A 16,043-nucleotide genomic window follows, 5' to 3' on the forward strand; every position below is an offset into this window, starting at 1 on the left:
GAAGGGGTTATACATTCTAGGGAGACAGGTGGTTGCAGTTCTCCATTTAGGATTTAACTTTTTCTACTGTTTGTTGGTTGGATCAAACAAACAATAAAGCTACAAAAATACACTTACAAATCATTTATTACTGAAGAGGATACATTTTAAAAGACATGAGATCTTATTTCTTTTGTTCTTTGTATCTGATTTGTGAGACTTGTAAATTTAGTCGGAAAAAAATCAATCATTTTTCTCGCATTCTTTTTCTTACTATTTTTTATTGTATTAGAGATGGCATAGAAGAAAGAATCAAAGGAAGTTACCAGAAATAGTATGATACTAATCCTTCCCACATTTTTTTTTTTATGTTCAGGCCCCCATGGGCATGATTTACGGACAGTTATTCATAACTAATTATTTTAAAGCTAACTAATTATACCATCTACCTATCTGGAGTGTTTTGTCACTTCCTTATTTCCTAGAGTTGACACTTTCATATGAGGCCCACACTGTTTGAAAGGACCCCATTAGTGACTCTTCCATCTTAATGCAGAAGAAAATCCAACTATTTAATGGCTTAAGCTCCCTGCCTTACTTACATCACCTGACATAGAGTCTATGAGAGGCCGTCCACGTTCTATGGTTAACTAAGGATCTAAGGGGGAGTATTTTTAAACTCTCCTTCCCTTCCCTGATCTATGGTAGGAAAGGCTCTTACAGAATTACCAAGTAATTGACAACCTCCTCCACACTTGCTAAAGGTCAGCAACAGTAAATCAGCTAAGAGCACTTCCTTAAAGTTGGGGACAGGAAACAATAAAGATGCTATATCCAGAGAGAAGCTGTGAGGATAACTCAGCTGAGTGGAACGTAATTGCTCAAGATAAAATTAGCCAGGTCACCTTACTCTTACGGAAAAGAAAATCCTCCTGGGAACCTGGCAACCAAGTAAATAGATACGAAGTTCCTTCCCATTAGTAAGCTCCTTCAGTTCTGTTCTGAAATGTCGTTCCAAGGCAGATACCTATGAGTTCATGAGTTCCACTTCTAAAAACAACTTGGGCAGTTACTTAAGTATAAATAAATAAATAAATAAATAAATAAATAAATAAATAAATAAAATTGATACTAAGAAGAAGAAAACCTTGTGCAATGTCAGTAGGTACTAAGATCATAATTGAAAACTTTTTACAAATCATGAAGTTGATTCCTCATTTTTGGGATGAAGAAATGAGTCTAGAGACGTGATTTTTTTTCCCAAGCTAAGTCAACCATATTCACCCCAGCTGGTTACCATACTACTTAATGGCTTTCTGTAGTGACAATTGTTTTATATTTCCCCATAAATTATCTTAGTATTTCAGCTAGATGCCTTTAAGAAAAACTGTGTTCAGATGTGTCAGTCAGCAACCAGCAGAAGCAGATGCCTAGAGCTGCTGATGAAAACAGTGATGACAGACAGGACAAGGTCCGCAGTGGCGTGGCAGATAGGCAGGATTTACAATGCATACATATGCATGGTAAAAAGTCATTCACAAACATCCCCGCTACCCGTTTCCTGGTAAAAACCGGTATTATGCAAAGATTCAGCCTCTTTTCCACTAGGTGGCAATATATCTTTTTCTTTACAGTTCTGGTCAAATGAAAATACCTATTTGAGTTTTTTTTCCCCTTTAGTGGAACCAACTGCAAAATTAAGATTAAAAGGTTAATATTAAAGAAATATTCACAGACACGCAGGAACTTGTAAATACATGAGGACATAAATAGCCAACGCAAAACCAAATTAATAAAGTGTTCCACCTATGCTCATAGTTAGGATTTATATTAACTCTTAAAGGATCACATTAAATATTTGGTAGTGATTCATTAAGTGAAATTAAAACTGTTATTATTTGTATCAAAGAGCACTGAATATTTTCTTTGTTCTGTTTTTCTTAGTCTAATACATTAGCCTTGGAAACAGGTTATATTATTGTTAAACGCATTTCTTATTTCCATGGCTCATTTTAATAAACACTTTGGGGTAAAATCCTATTACACTCATTCTTTCATTCTTTTTGAAGTTAGGCTTGTCTGAGTCATTAGTAATATGTTGTTTGTGAACAAATGAAACAATCATTATAAAGCCAGTGGTTCCGGTAATCTTTTTCACTGTGTGCTTACAGTGACCTCCTTAAAATCAATTGTAGGATGTGACTTAAGCAACAGAAACTTCTTTCTCACTGTTCTACAGACCAACAGAATCATGAGCTCAAGAACAAAGTATTGTCAGGTCTTCTTTCTCTGAGACCTCTCTGCTTGATCCATACACGGCCCACTTCTCACTGTTTCTTCATGTGGGAGTCTCTCTGCCAGTGTTCTCCATGTAGTTATCCCTCTTCCTAATAAGGACATCCATCATGTGAAGTAGGAACTATGCCAGGAACCTCATTTAACCTTAGTGACCCCAGTAATGGCCTTTCCAAATATAATCAATACTCAAAGTTTTTGGGTGTTAGGACCCCAGTGTGTGCATTTGGGGACAAACAATTCTTCCTATAGATAACAGTATATCTGTACATACAAATCTGTTCACAGTTACAAGCTGAACTATTAGAGTAAAGAACCAGAAACCTAGATAAGAAATTTGAATTCAAAGTATATGAAACCTACCTCGCTAAATATTCAATGCTAGTGAAATCATGGTTATTGGAGGAGAATGTAAAACTTCTAATTTACTAAACCAACATAATCCCTAACAACACTCTATAAACATTTGCTCTGATTCCCACAGATAATCATAGTCTTCAACCCTCATCAAGGAAATGCTGCTTTAGAACAGAGACCACTGCAGAAAACCACAACCAGTCAATATGCAGAATTGTGAAGCCCAGTCCCAACACATCTACAAAACGTTCCCACACATAGACTCAAAGAACCTTGTAGAAGAGGGGGCAGAAAGATGGTAAGAGCCAGAGGATCAGAGTTTTCTGTGACATTGTGTCTCCTAGTAATATCAGAAGCTATACCCATAAAGTCTCACCAATGTAAATACCCAAACACGAACTGAATGAGAATACCAATGACATGCCAAACTGCATGGGAATGGAGGAGCCCACAGTCCCCAACCTCAAAGAACTACAGACAACTGAGTAAAGCTAAGAGCAAGAGAGGTGGTCCTCCCCAGGGAGAACACATCAATTGGTTATCCAATGCCGAATGGTCAGCCCTTAAATCGTTAATGTATAAATAACATCGTATAAGCTTAGTAGGTTATATTTAGGAAAATATGTGTAGGTGCATACAAATGTATGCGTGCAATTAACAATTATCAAAAAAGGAGGGCATGATTTTGAAGGGAAATGAAGAGGGGTGTATGAGATAGTCTGCAGGAAGGAAAAAAAATGGGAGAAATGTAATTAAATGACAATTTTTAGAAAGAAAATCTAAGAGAATCTTTTAGAAATGGTCTAATCCATTGGTTCTTTGCTGCAGAACAGACCTTTTCTGCCCACTAGAACACAGGCCCCAACCTCAGACACTAGATAGTCTCAGAAATTGACTTGAAATGTCATTGGTCATAGGCATTTTTTAAATTTTCCAAAAGCTTCTAATAGGAGACCACAATGGAGAATCTAGATAGATTTCCCAAAGGTGCTAAGAGAATAATCTTGAAGCTTTACTAAAATGTAAATCTCAACAGTCCCTAGCCATTCCCATCTTCTTTCTGAACCTCCAGATATATAGCAAAACCCAGTTATTAAATTTAAAGATAGTCTCTATCATCTGGAGAGCTCCGATCTCACCCTTCTTATTTTATAGGTGACAATCCAGGAGCTTAGAGAGGTTAGTTCATTCCCTAGCTAGGAAATGGCATAGCTAAATGGGGTTATGTTGTGGAATAGGACATTTGTTTAGCTATGTAAAGATGTGTTGCTGTTTTACCTTGCCTTCCTAAGCCACCTGATTGGTCTAATAAAAATCTGAATAGCCAATAGCTAGGTAGAGGAGAGATAGGCAGGGTTGGTGGGAAGTGAGAAAAGGGGAGCCAGCCAGGGGCCAGCCAGCCAGAGACCAGACAGATAGACACAGAAGAAGCAGGAAAGGATGAACAATATGTAGATGAGGTTAAAAAAAGCCTCAAGCAACACATAGATTAATAGAAATGAGTTAATTTAAGATTAAAAAAAAAAAAAAAGACTAGCTAGAAATAAGCCTAAGCCAAGGCTGAGCATTCATAATTAATAATAAGTCTCCATGTTATGATTTTGGGGCTGGTGGTCCAAGAAAGCTTGCTACATTTGGTGCCCAACATGGTGCACATATTTTTACATAGGGCCTGAGGAAGCTGAACAACAACAACAACATGGCTTCCTAGAAGCCTGATGCTTGTAGCATACAGAAGCACTTTTCTGTCATACAGAGAGCACTTGAGCATCTGGCACATTAAATGGAAACAACAAGCTAAGTATAAATCCCTGCCATGGTGTAGGCACCAACATCCTAGAGCTGGGACAGTTAAATACAGCTCTGGATTAAACACAACTCTCAGCCAGGCCCACAAGGTATAAAGCTCAGCTCTCACAGACCCCAGACCCAAGCAGGGTAGAACCAGCTACCAGCACAAAGCCACAGGGAAAGCTTAAGTTTTGTCTCACATGGTCAGAAAATGCTACAGGAATACAGCAAAGCAGGTCCAGACTGAACAAATAAAATAAAATAAAACCACTAAACAGGTTATAGTGTGTTTAAAAATGTGTGTAGGTGTTTAAGAAAGAAAAGAAAATGGATATAGACAGTCATAGAAAAAATAAATAATATAGTCTTTGATGAAAGAGTAAATAAAGTAGTATCTAGGAAAAAATCCACGTAAAGATGGGAAATACGGGGATGGAGAGATGGCTCAGAGGTTAAGAGCACTGCTTGCTCTTCCAAAGGTCCTGAGTTCAATTCCCAGCAACCACATAGTGGCTCACAACCATCTGTAATGAGATCTGGTGCCCTCTTCTGGTGTGCAGGGACACATGCAGACAGAACACTGTATACATAATAAATTAATAAATCTTAAAAAAAAAAAAAAAGATGGGAAATGCACAGGTAGTCTGGATCCTGTATGATGTTGGGTTGGTTTTGAATTTTTTGATGAGTGAACAACAGCTTCTGAGAGACATTGGAATGTAAAAGGGACTGCTAAATTAAACCAGCCTAGATACTTTAGGGATGTCTTAACTTTAAAATGGAAGACATAAAATGTCTTGAGTTGGGGGAGAAGTTATGCTTTTGTTTCCACAGGATTCATTCAAGGTTAGTTAGAGATCAGGTTTGATCAGGGGAGACCTCATCAAAAATCTACAGATATAAAGAAACAAACCAAAAAAAAAAAAAAAAAAAAAAAAAAAAAAAAAAAACCAACTACAAGACAAATTATGTGTAGACTGGTCCCTCTGCATGGGAACAGTTCTGAGATGGGACAACAGATGCTACAACTAGTTTTCCCCGGATGTGGCTATTATCTCAATTTTCTCAGCATCCCCAAAGATGCCATAGTCCTCAGACAACAGGAAGCAGTCTAGAGAACACAACATCCACATTCCCAAGAGGTAGGGGATGGTTTTTTGGTCATTTGTTGGGTTATGGAAATTTGACATCATTTGGGGGGGAGATATAAGAAAATAGGATAAAAAAACCTATTAACCTCAAATATTTTACATTGGAATATATTTTGGTATATTGATACAAATTTAAAGTTATCTTTGTTACACTATGCATGTTTCTACTCTTGTTTGGGGTATTGAAACTATGCAGCTCATTTAAAAATGTAATGTAGGGTTGGAGAGATGGCTCAGCTGTTAAGAGCACTGGCTGCTCTTCTAGAGGTCCTGAGTTCAATTCCCAGTAACCACATGGTGGCTCCCAACCACCTATAATGAGATCTGGTGCCCTCTTCTGGCCTGCAGGCATCCATGCAGATAGAACACTGTATACACTGTATACATAATAAACAAATAAATCTTTTAAAAATGTAATGTATAATTAATAAATACAGGTTAACAGTTAGTCATCTATAATTACCAAACTTATAGTCATATTAGGTATGTTTTCAAGGTTAAACAGATATGTTTTAGATAGGGGATCTTCCAGTGCTTCAGAGACCTACAGAATATGACATTTAAGATGTTTAATAACCTAAGGCTTTTTCATGAAAATGAGACACATCTGCTCCTGGCAGCACCAGTCTACATTATAAAAGGATGATGGGCATCTAAGGACTTCCATATGGAGTTTGCTTTCAATATGGCAAAGCTAGCCATTTGGGTAAGAAATTGCCCTTACTTCAACTGCTGACAGTATACTGTACAAACTGGACATACAGGACACAAAGGAAAGTGACTGCTGAACTTTGCCAAGACACGGTGAGAAAGTTCTTTAAATTTTCTGCTATATAGAAAAGTCTGCCAGATATTCAAGGCCCGGAGGCCAAAGATGGATGCCCCAACAGTGTAGAGGAACCTTGGGTGACAGATGTTTCTGTCACTTCTATAGTTTTAGAAGTGGCTTGCATTATACTTCCTTATTACGCAGGTAATATCATATCCTTCTAGGGTATTTAATGGAGTTGAAGATTAGAAAGTTATAGTTACAGTTTCCCTTAGTTATGATAGAAGGTAAGTTAGGTACAAAACTTTGGATTGACCAAGATAGGCTAAAATAATGGAGTATTTTCTCTGAATTTTCCAAATATATATGGACTCAATATTGTAAATGTAATTCTTACTTGATAATTATTCTTATTGTATATAGTTTTACTATGTTAAAGTTAAAATCTTTCCTTTTTATTTAGACAAAAGGGGGAAGTGCTGTGGAATAGAACATTTATTTAAATATGTAAAGATGTATTACTTTTATTTATGCTACATTTGTTTAACTATGTAAAAATGTATTGCTGTTTTACCTTGCCTGCCTAAGGCACCTGGTTGGTTTAATAAAAAGCTGAACAGCCAATAGCTAGGCAGAGGAGGAATAGGCTGGGTTGGTGGGCAGAGAGAAAATGGGAGCCAGCCAGCCAGCCATGGGCCAGACAGACAGACATGGAGGAAGCAGGAGAAGGATGGACAGTAATTAGATGAGGTAAACAAACCTTGGGCCACACGTAGATTAATAGAAATAGGCTAATTTAAGATTTAAAAAAAAAAAAAAGCTAGCTAGAAACAAGCCTAACCTAAGGCTTAGCATTCATAATTAATAATAAGTTTCTGTGTCATGATTTGGGGCCTGGGAGTCCAAGAAAACCTGCTACAGGATTAGACGTTTGATCTTCAGACACGAGGTGATTTTTTTAGCAAAATTCTGTGTGTTTATGGAAAACTGTAGGAACTTTAAGATGAGTTTATACTTATGGCCCACTGATAGTCTGTGCCTTTCCCTTTCATTAGAGTGTCCTGACACACCTAGAAGTCTAGAAAAACAGAATTGGCACAGCTGTGTTTATACAAAGGATGAGTTGCAGGAACCCATACTGTGCTCAGGAGCCATGGGCAGCTTCAGATCTGATGGATGATTGTACATTCTGCACTGTGTGCTACTTAGTACTACTAGGATCTTCTACTATGCCTCCTGAGACACTGTCCTCAATGTCAAGAGTATGCAGCAGTCTTTAGAGCAGTGACAAGCAGGAAGTGGAGACTCGCTGCCTTGGCACCAGCTGGGAGCCCAGAGATTAGAGCCATTCCCCCATCACATAGTGGCAGCAGTGCCTATGAAAGCAATTGCTGACCGATACACTGCTGTGGTTGGCTGCTGGGCTGGAACTAAGGACAAACTGATAGCTCAAGGGATTTTTTATGCTACTGCTCTTAGCTTTTCAAAAAACCTGGGCTTGGGAGAGTTCCTGGGAGCTTCATGTCTGACCCTGAAAAGGGCATATGTACAAGTAAGTTTGGAAGCAATTTCAGAAAGCCCCGTGCATTAATGTCTACAGAGTAAAACAGAAACTACTGATATGGTACTGATCCATGAACATTTAAACAGTTTCCTCTGGTTAACTTTAAAGTGCTCTCAAAGCCAGGCAGTGGTGGCGCACACCTTTAATCCCAGCACTCGGGAGGCAGAGGCAGGAGAATCTCTGAGTTCAAGGCCAGCCTGGTCTACAGAGTGAGTTCCAGGACAGTCAAGGTTACACAGAGAAACCTGTCTCAAAAAATAAAATAAAAGTGGTATTAAATAGGAACTTTCTTGCATCCTCACACTTTAAAAAATATTTTTAAATTATTTTATTTGTATAGGTGTTTTGCTTGGATGTATGTGTGTGCATTACTAGTGCATACTTGGTGCCCATGTCCAGAAGAGGGAGTCAAATTCCTTGTCACAGAAGGTTGTGAGTAGCCATGTGGGTACCGGGAATTGAACCAGGTCCTCTGGAGAACAGCCAGTGCTCTTAATCATAGAGCCATCTCTTCAGTCCCGTTCTCACCAGTTTTGTTTATAGAATTAGCACAGTTTTTAGTGGGCATAAAAGAGCAAACTGTGATCATCTGAAATGCAGACAGAACAGTACTGGAGATTTAGAAAATGCTATTTATAACAATATAATACAGTGTGCATTCTCTATTTCAGGGGTAGACATTTTCTAAGGTGGCAACCCTGACCTTTCTAGTATTGGCAGGGCTGGTCTAACCTCTTCTCCAATTTTAGCTAAGGGCAGATCCAGCCACTCCGTAAGGTCTGTGGTCAACTGCTGGAAGTGAAAGAGTCAGGCTCCTGTGAGAGTTCTATTGGGTCTTGTAGGCGGCCACTCCCCACATGACCACACAGAGACTTAATATTAATTATAAATGATTGACTCATAGCTTAGGCTTGTCTCCAGCCAGCTCTTGCAACTTAAATGAACCCATTTCTGTTCATCTATGTGCTGCCCTAAGGCTTGTTTACCTCATCTGTGAACTTCCCATGCTGCTGCTTCTTCCCTTCTTTTTCCCAGTATTCTCTCTGCCCCGAAAAATCCTGCCTAGCTATTGACCAATCAGCTTTAAAAAAAAAAAAAAAAAAAAGATTTATTTATTTACTAGGTAGATAGCATGTATGACCAACCAGAAGAGGGCACCAGAACTTTATTACACATGGTTGTGAGTCACCCTATGGTTGCTGGGAATTGAACTCAGGACCTCTGGAAGAGCAGTCAGTGCTCTTAACCTCTGAGCCATCTCTCTAGCCCATCAGCTTTTTATTAACAATGAAAACAACACATTTCCACAATGCACAGGAAGATTGTTCCACAGCAGGGCCTCTGATCTTTCCTGTGGGCTCTGCATTTTTAAGTTAACAGTGATTTAGGAGTAATCTCTTCCTATAAGGTAAAGTACTTTAGATTCTGTTTGTTTGTTGTTTGTTTGTTTGTTTTTCCTTTCTTTGGGTAGCTGCTAATCCTTATTTTTCAAAATGAAAATTCTTTGGGCTGGAGGTATGGTTCAGGGAGTAAAGGCACCTGCAAGCAGGGCTGTTGGCCTGATCCTCAGTGCCCACATGGTGGAAACAGAGCTCTGACTCCTCTGACTTCCACACACATGTGTAGCACACACATATGCTCCCCCACTACAAATAAAGGTAAATAATACAAATGGTGATGAGAATCTTAAGAATGAGAATCTTGTGGAAATTGTCTTTGTTTTCTGTCTTCTCCTTATGGAGTCAGGGAGACTGTGGCATCATATCAAAAGTTCCCCTCTATCTGCAACCTTCAACGATTTTCTAGTTGGCAGTATCCTGTGTCTTTAAGGAGGCTTCTATAGCAAGCTATGATGGCAGGCACTCTGGAACTATACACTCCTGAACTGTAGATTGCTCCTCCCACCTAGCAGAATGCTCCATGCCTGCCATCTCAGCAGTTTCGAGGATGAAGCAAGAGGAGTTTGAGATCCAGGCCAGCCTGGATCATGCATGAAACTCTGTATCGAAACAGCTACAATAACAGTAATAAAACAAGTGGCTTCTCTTTCAATGTATGCAAAAGGAACCCCTCAGTCTTCTGAAGAAGAAAGTTGGCAATATATATATATATATAAATTTATATAGATGCATGAAGCCTCAACCCTCTGTGCCTGAGTTGTTAAAAGTGAATCTATTTTGAATATTCAAAGGATTTAAGAAATTCAGATGTGAGCTGCTGGCAATCATATAACCTGATGAGACTTGCTTACCTTGCTGTTCTTTACTAGGTGTGGAATTTGAGTTTTGAAAGCTGCGTTTTTGAAATGTCTTTCCTGGTTTTAGGTTTAGGCATGTTTGGAGGCTTAATAAGCCAGAGCCTCAAAATCAAATACCTCTGATTTGGAAGCATTATCACCCTAGGTGGAATGGTACCTCTACATACCAATGCTTCCTCTTTATTTAGATGTTCCAAAATTAGAAAATAAGCATGAAAAAACAGGCATAAATTTTTGAAATCTGGTATAGATTGAAAATTTTATCTTGGCCATTATTTGCACTGGTGGAGATTTTGGATGCTACCTCTTTGCCTGGGGGGAAGAAACAGACAATGGGAGATTTTAAAAGGCCTAAAGGTGTGAGCAATAGAACGTGGGGGTTTTGGAGATGGAATTCAGCCAGCAGATTAAACTTCCCTGGAGATAAGCTTTCACACACTCATTATTTATCCCTGCCTAGTCTCTTTTCTAAAGCCAGTAGTTAGCCCGCACTCTCCTTGAAAGCATTTTAGTGGAAACATTAATTGCCCTACCGGAATGCTACCTTCAATCTTTCTAGGGCAGACTCTGGAGTCATAGACCCTTTATTTTCTTTCTCCTACCCTCTTTTGAGCCTACAGAAGGAGCAGGCTAAGACTTGGGCATTTCTGTGGCTTCCATGGATTTCTGGGCTGGGTGTCGCTGTTTGACTACATTTGTCTTTCTTAAAGAACAGGTGAAAAATCTCGCCAGAGGGGAGAACAGATCTTAGTTCACTTTACCTGAGAGGAAAGAAGTCACCAGATACTTTTTCAAAAAACAATTTAAAACTTCATTAGAAAACGAACAAAGCCAAACGAAACAGAAAAGGGTACCTTGAGTTGCACAAGCAGTTTGCAGTTTTGTAACACGGGCAACAGCTGCCCAGGGATGACCTCAGAGGAGAGGTGGAGCGCCAAGGCACTGGTCCAGATTTCAACCCTGGAAACAATCCACATAGAGCCTTCCACCAAGGATAGAAGTGATTTGTGAGTTTCTCTTCTGAAACTCAGGGGGTGGGGGTGGGGAAGGCATTTAGAGTTGGTGGCTGAGCATTTTGGAGAGAAGTGAAGAAACAAAGAACTGACAGAATTAGTTACTTTCATTTCATGACTTTCTTTTTCTAACAAATTTTGTATGCCTATTGTCTCTTACTTTACAAAAGATCTTACTCTCTCAACCAAGAATGTGTTCTCTAAAAACCTAAAGAATTGGGGAAAGAGAAGATGTGATATGTTTTTAAAGTCTCCATTTTTAAAAGTAGCAGAATTACTTATAAATGCAGAGTCCTGTAGCTCAGCATGCATCTTTAAATACTGAAAATGTTAATAATAAAAATAATATTGAAAAGTTTAAACTGCAGCCAGGGGTCCCTTGGCATAATATTTTACTGATGAATGAGTATCAATCAGCTCTTGGGGCATCATCTGCAATAGGAAACATTTCCTCAAGTACTGAGCACAGCAGAGCTTCCCAAGTAAGGTGCTGTCTGTCACACATCAACTAGGAATCAGAACCATCTACTTTTCTACTTTCTGGTCACTCTGTCTGTGACAGGAAACATTACAGCTCAGTTTCTTCTTACAGCCCTTTTTATCTTTGTGATCATGGTGGCTTATCATCTATAAGTACCGGAAGTTCACCATACTTATTTAATGTCATTACTGCTAAGCCAACTAAAACTACACATGACTGTACCTTGACTTGGCTTGATTTTATGTCTCAGGACTCCCCAACCCCAGTGGCTCTCTTGTAAGCTTGAGACACTAGGAGAAGTCCAAGAGTGGTACATATACACCTCCAAAATCAAGCAGTGATCACTTTCACTATGGTTTAAAATTAGCAAAGACCATTAAAGAAAGTTTAGGCCACAAAAGACTCCTCAAAAAAGTCTTAGAGCACGTTAACCAGCTAAGGAAGATGAATAAAAAGAGAATAAAAGTCTACCCCACCCACCAACAGTAATGTCCATTATATAATAGGATTGCAAACTTCTATATATCTAGCTGTATTTAATTTTCAAGACATTGTTATGGGATAAGACCACAGGTGGCATTACTCACATTTTCTAGGAAGGAAGCATAAACAGCTAGGCCACAAATTTTGGAGCTTGCCTACTGGCTTACTATCCATATTATGTCCAATTATGTATTCACCTTTCTCTTTCAATGACAGCCATGGTAGCCATGCTGAGGCACTAGGGAATGGACTCTTTAGTAGCCATCCTCTTGGGTAGGTTGTAAAGATTAAACCAAGTCAATACAGGAAAAATATTTAAAAATAATTCCTACCTGTTATGTGCTTGAGTATGTATTACATTTATGTGTAGCTTTGTATGCATACTGAATGCACGTGTTTGTACATAGATTGCCATATGTGCAAACTTACATAGATATTCTCGTAAACACACAACTTGGAAGAGGTGATACTAAGTAATCAACAGCAAGTAGAGTACTTCAAGCTGGACAGCCTAATATTAAAAAGAGCCCTTCTAAGAGTTAGAAAGGTTCACTCAGGCCACCAACCTGGTTCTTCAACTCAGTGACTCCTTTGAAGAAGGGAGGGTTCACTGATCAGCTCTTAGGCAGGCTCCACTTTCTACATCCCTTGAATGTCACCTTTGGAAGACAATGTCAAGTGTGTGTTTGTGTTGTATGTGGGGTGTGTGTGTGTGTGTGTGTGTGTGTGTGTGTGTGTGTGTGGTGTGTGTGCTGGAGGAATAGTCCCTCTCTTCCAGTCCCAGGCTGAGTAATTTACAGTATAGTCTTCAGGTGAAGTACCTGCACCAGTTTCCTGGAGGGCACAACTTCCAAAGGGACTTTCCTTATAAAACTGAGAAGGAAAACTTCCACAAGAGCTTAGGATATTAAGAGACTGGCCATGGGGGTGAGGAGGAGATGAGGGCTTGAAAAGCAGGAGACACCATAGAATCAGCTCTATTAATTCCAGAACCTGAGCTTGAGCTACTTAGGAAAAAAGAGGGGAAAGCTAAAACCCCCAGACAGATGCTGGCTTCGCAGCTGGGCGCTGGGCATGGTACTATGCCAGATCCGTAGGGCGGGCCCCAGCCATGAAACCTACAGCTTATATTGGGCTGAGAGGAGAGCCTGGCCTAGGAGACTGAGAAGTAGAAAGGTTGTGAGAGATGAACTCCCTCCACCCACCGCCTAGGTGAGGTAGGTTGCTCAGTTCCCTCAGTCCTCGGAAAAGAGCAGACTAAGATGGGGGTGGGGTAGGACAGAAGGACAGCCGGGGACCTAACAACTCGCGGCAGGACAGGGCAGGGTGAGACAGGACACTTCCACGCCCTTTTTCTGGACGCTTCTAGTCCTTGCTTGTTCAACAGTTTCCCACTGAAGGTCACATTCACTGGCAAAGCACCTATTGAGGTAAGAAAGCTGTCAGGGCCAAGTTTAACGCGACCAGGAAGCCTCAGTTCAGAGGTCCCGCACAGGACCGACCAATCAGGCAATTTGGACTCCATACCAGACCACAGCCACACACGTGTGTTTGCAGCTAGTCCCTGGCCGCCCTACAGAGGCTGGTACACTCCAGGATCCAGGTGTATGAGGGCTGCAAAGTCAAGGCTGCTAGGAGTTGGGATCTTTCCCAGATAAGATTCGTTTCGGACTTAAGCTCTCTGCGATGTACATTCCAGCGTGCCTCCCTTCCTGTCTTCCCCCGCCCCACACACGTTGGGCAGGCCTGTGGGTGCCCGTTGCACCCGGTAAAGACACCCTGTTAACATATGGGCTCCTCCATGTGCAAATGCCTGGAGAAGGAGCCGAACGAAGAACTCTCAGACCCCAGATGTCGGATCATTTCCAGGCATTATTCCAATGACTGGGACACAACAAACGCTGGAAAGTTACTGGTTGGCTTTGTGACCTGCTTTTCAGGCAGGGCACTCACTCAAACCTCAGGCCACCTGCGAAGCCTGGAAGCTTGGGACACCTGGCATGGAATTTGTGGAACCAGCTTGTCTTGAGGCCCTGTGACCTTATTTCCTCCGCAGCTGTGTGCAGGCATTAAAACAGCTTTGGCCAATGACCTCGGCTAGGAGAGACTGTGAATTCTAGAAACTCTCTTCTGGGGTTTGAATACCGGAAAGGGTTGCAGGGCATTTTGACAGTGCACATTAAAAGAAAACATTACTGAGTTTGCCTTGGCTAATGGTAGAACTAGCTTTGGGAATCCTCCTCTGCTACCTCTCGCCAAATCGGTCTGTACACAGAGCAATCAGCACAGCCCACCCGGCACTAAAGTGTCTGCCTACCTGGATCGCCTAGGCAATAGCTCAGCCTTTGGGCGGCTTCCTGCTTGATAGATGGTAGGAGTAAGATAATGACCAAACCAAGGAGAATAAGGAAGGGACTGCCGTGTCCGCGTGTGTCCTTTTCCAGGAGCAGTGTTTGCTGAACTTTTCCAGACAACCCATTCTGAATCTCCACTGATAATAAAGCTGTTTAGGTTAAAGTCAGGATCCCAGAAGGATCAGATAGAACAGGAAAGCGAAATTCAAGTATTTTCCCCTCTTAAAGTTGGTTCCCAAGACGTCCTGCACTTGATTGTTTTTAGTAAATTTTTTTCCGGTGATACGGTAGTTTCTCAAGCATAGATAGTTTAATATGTCAGATTGTGTGAGTAAGCATCTCCTAAGAACCATTTTCTATTGATTTAGGTAAATATCATCCTCTGTTCTTCCATTTTCTTCACAACTGAGCTTGGTCTTTTTCTAGAAATCTCTCTTTGGGTTCAGTTGTTTGGTTCCCTGGGAAACAAAAAATAAAACCCATCTTCAAGTGCTAGAAGTAATTTAAAGACACCAGAACATGCTTCACTGGTTTTACAGATGACATAAATATGCTCACATCAGGTGCACCGAATGATGTGAATAATGATACGGGGGTAATACCAGCCAAAATTAGCAGAGGTAGAATTGGTATTTATGGACCATCCTTTTTTAACTACTTCTTGAGCAGGCTTCGCTGTAAACTCATCAAACCGCTGTGTGGAGAAACTGAAAGCAGGCCTCAAAGAAAAAAAAAATCTTAGCAAAAGAGTATTTGAATGAATCCAAGGAAGCCAGTCACCCCTTTTCACCAAACTTGGTCACACTCCCTTAACAAATTTAATAGCCCTACCCCTACACTTTACAGGCTCCCTACTCTAAATGCAACTTGCTATTTGGTGGTCTTAAAACATTGAACGCTTCAAAATCCTTTAGGGAAAGTTATTGGAGATCTTGTGTGAAGTTCCCACTAGAAATCTAACCACAGACATCTCTCTGACATAAGGGGGAAATCAACAGACTATGAAAGTGTTTGGGCGTGTGGTGGTGGTGGTGGTGGTGGTGGTGGTGGTGGTGGTGTGTGTGTGTGTGTGTGTGTGTGACTCAACCTCTGGAGAAATAAGTCTGTTCCTGGGACTCTGGGGTGTGAGGATGCTGCCCCAAAAGGCTCATTGGCCATTTGGTTTCTAGTCTAGAAGCTCAGTGCCCACCCCAGACACACACACAGATGTTCTCTCAGAATTGTTGACAGTGGCTGCAGAGGATAGAGAGGTTTTCCATAAAGAACCCGTTGGTTCTTCAGTATTTCAGTCTCAAGATCACTCCCAGTAGAACAGCTGTTGAAATTGGGCCCTTTAGCACACTGACTACCATCAAACCATGATCTTTAAAGCCTGATTACTAGACAAGTTAAGTTCTTTGTGGAGTCCTTAATGGATGACAGAAAGCTGAAAGTTCTAGAATGTGGGTTATTCCGTGGTGGAAGCATCATTTCTAGATCCTAGTGGTTAAAAAAAAAAAAAAAAATCGGTTCTCCCAGATGTTGTCCAAAAATTGGTCACATATGTGGA

This window comes from Onychomys torridus, chromosome 10 (assembly GCF_903995425.1).
Source record: "Onychomys torridus chromosome 10, mOncTor1.1, whole genome shotgun sequence".
NCBI classification, from domain to species: domain Eukaryota; kingdom Metazoa; phylum Chordata; class Mammalia; order Rodentia; family Cricetidae; genus Onychomys; species Onychomys torridus.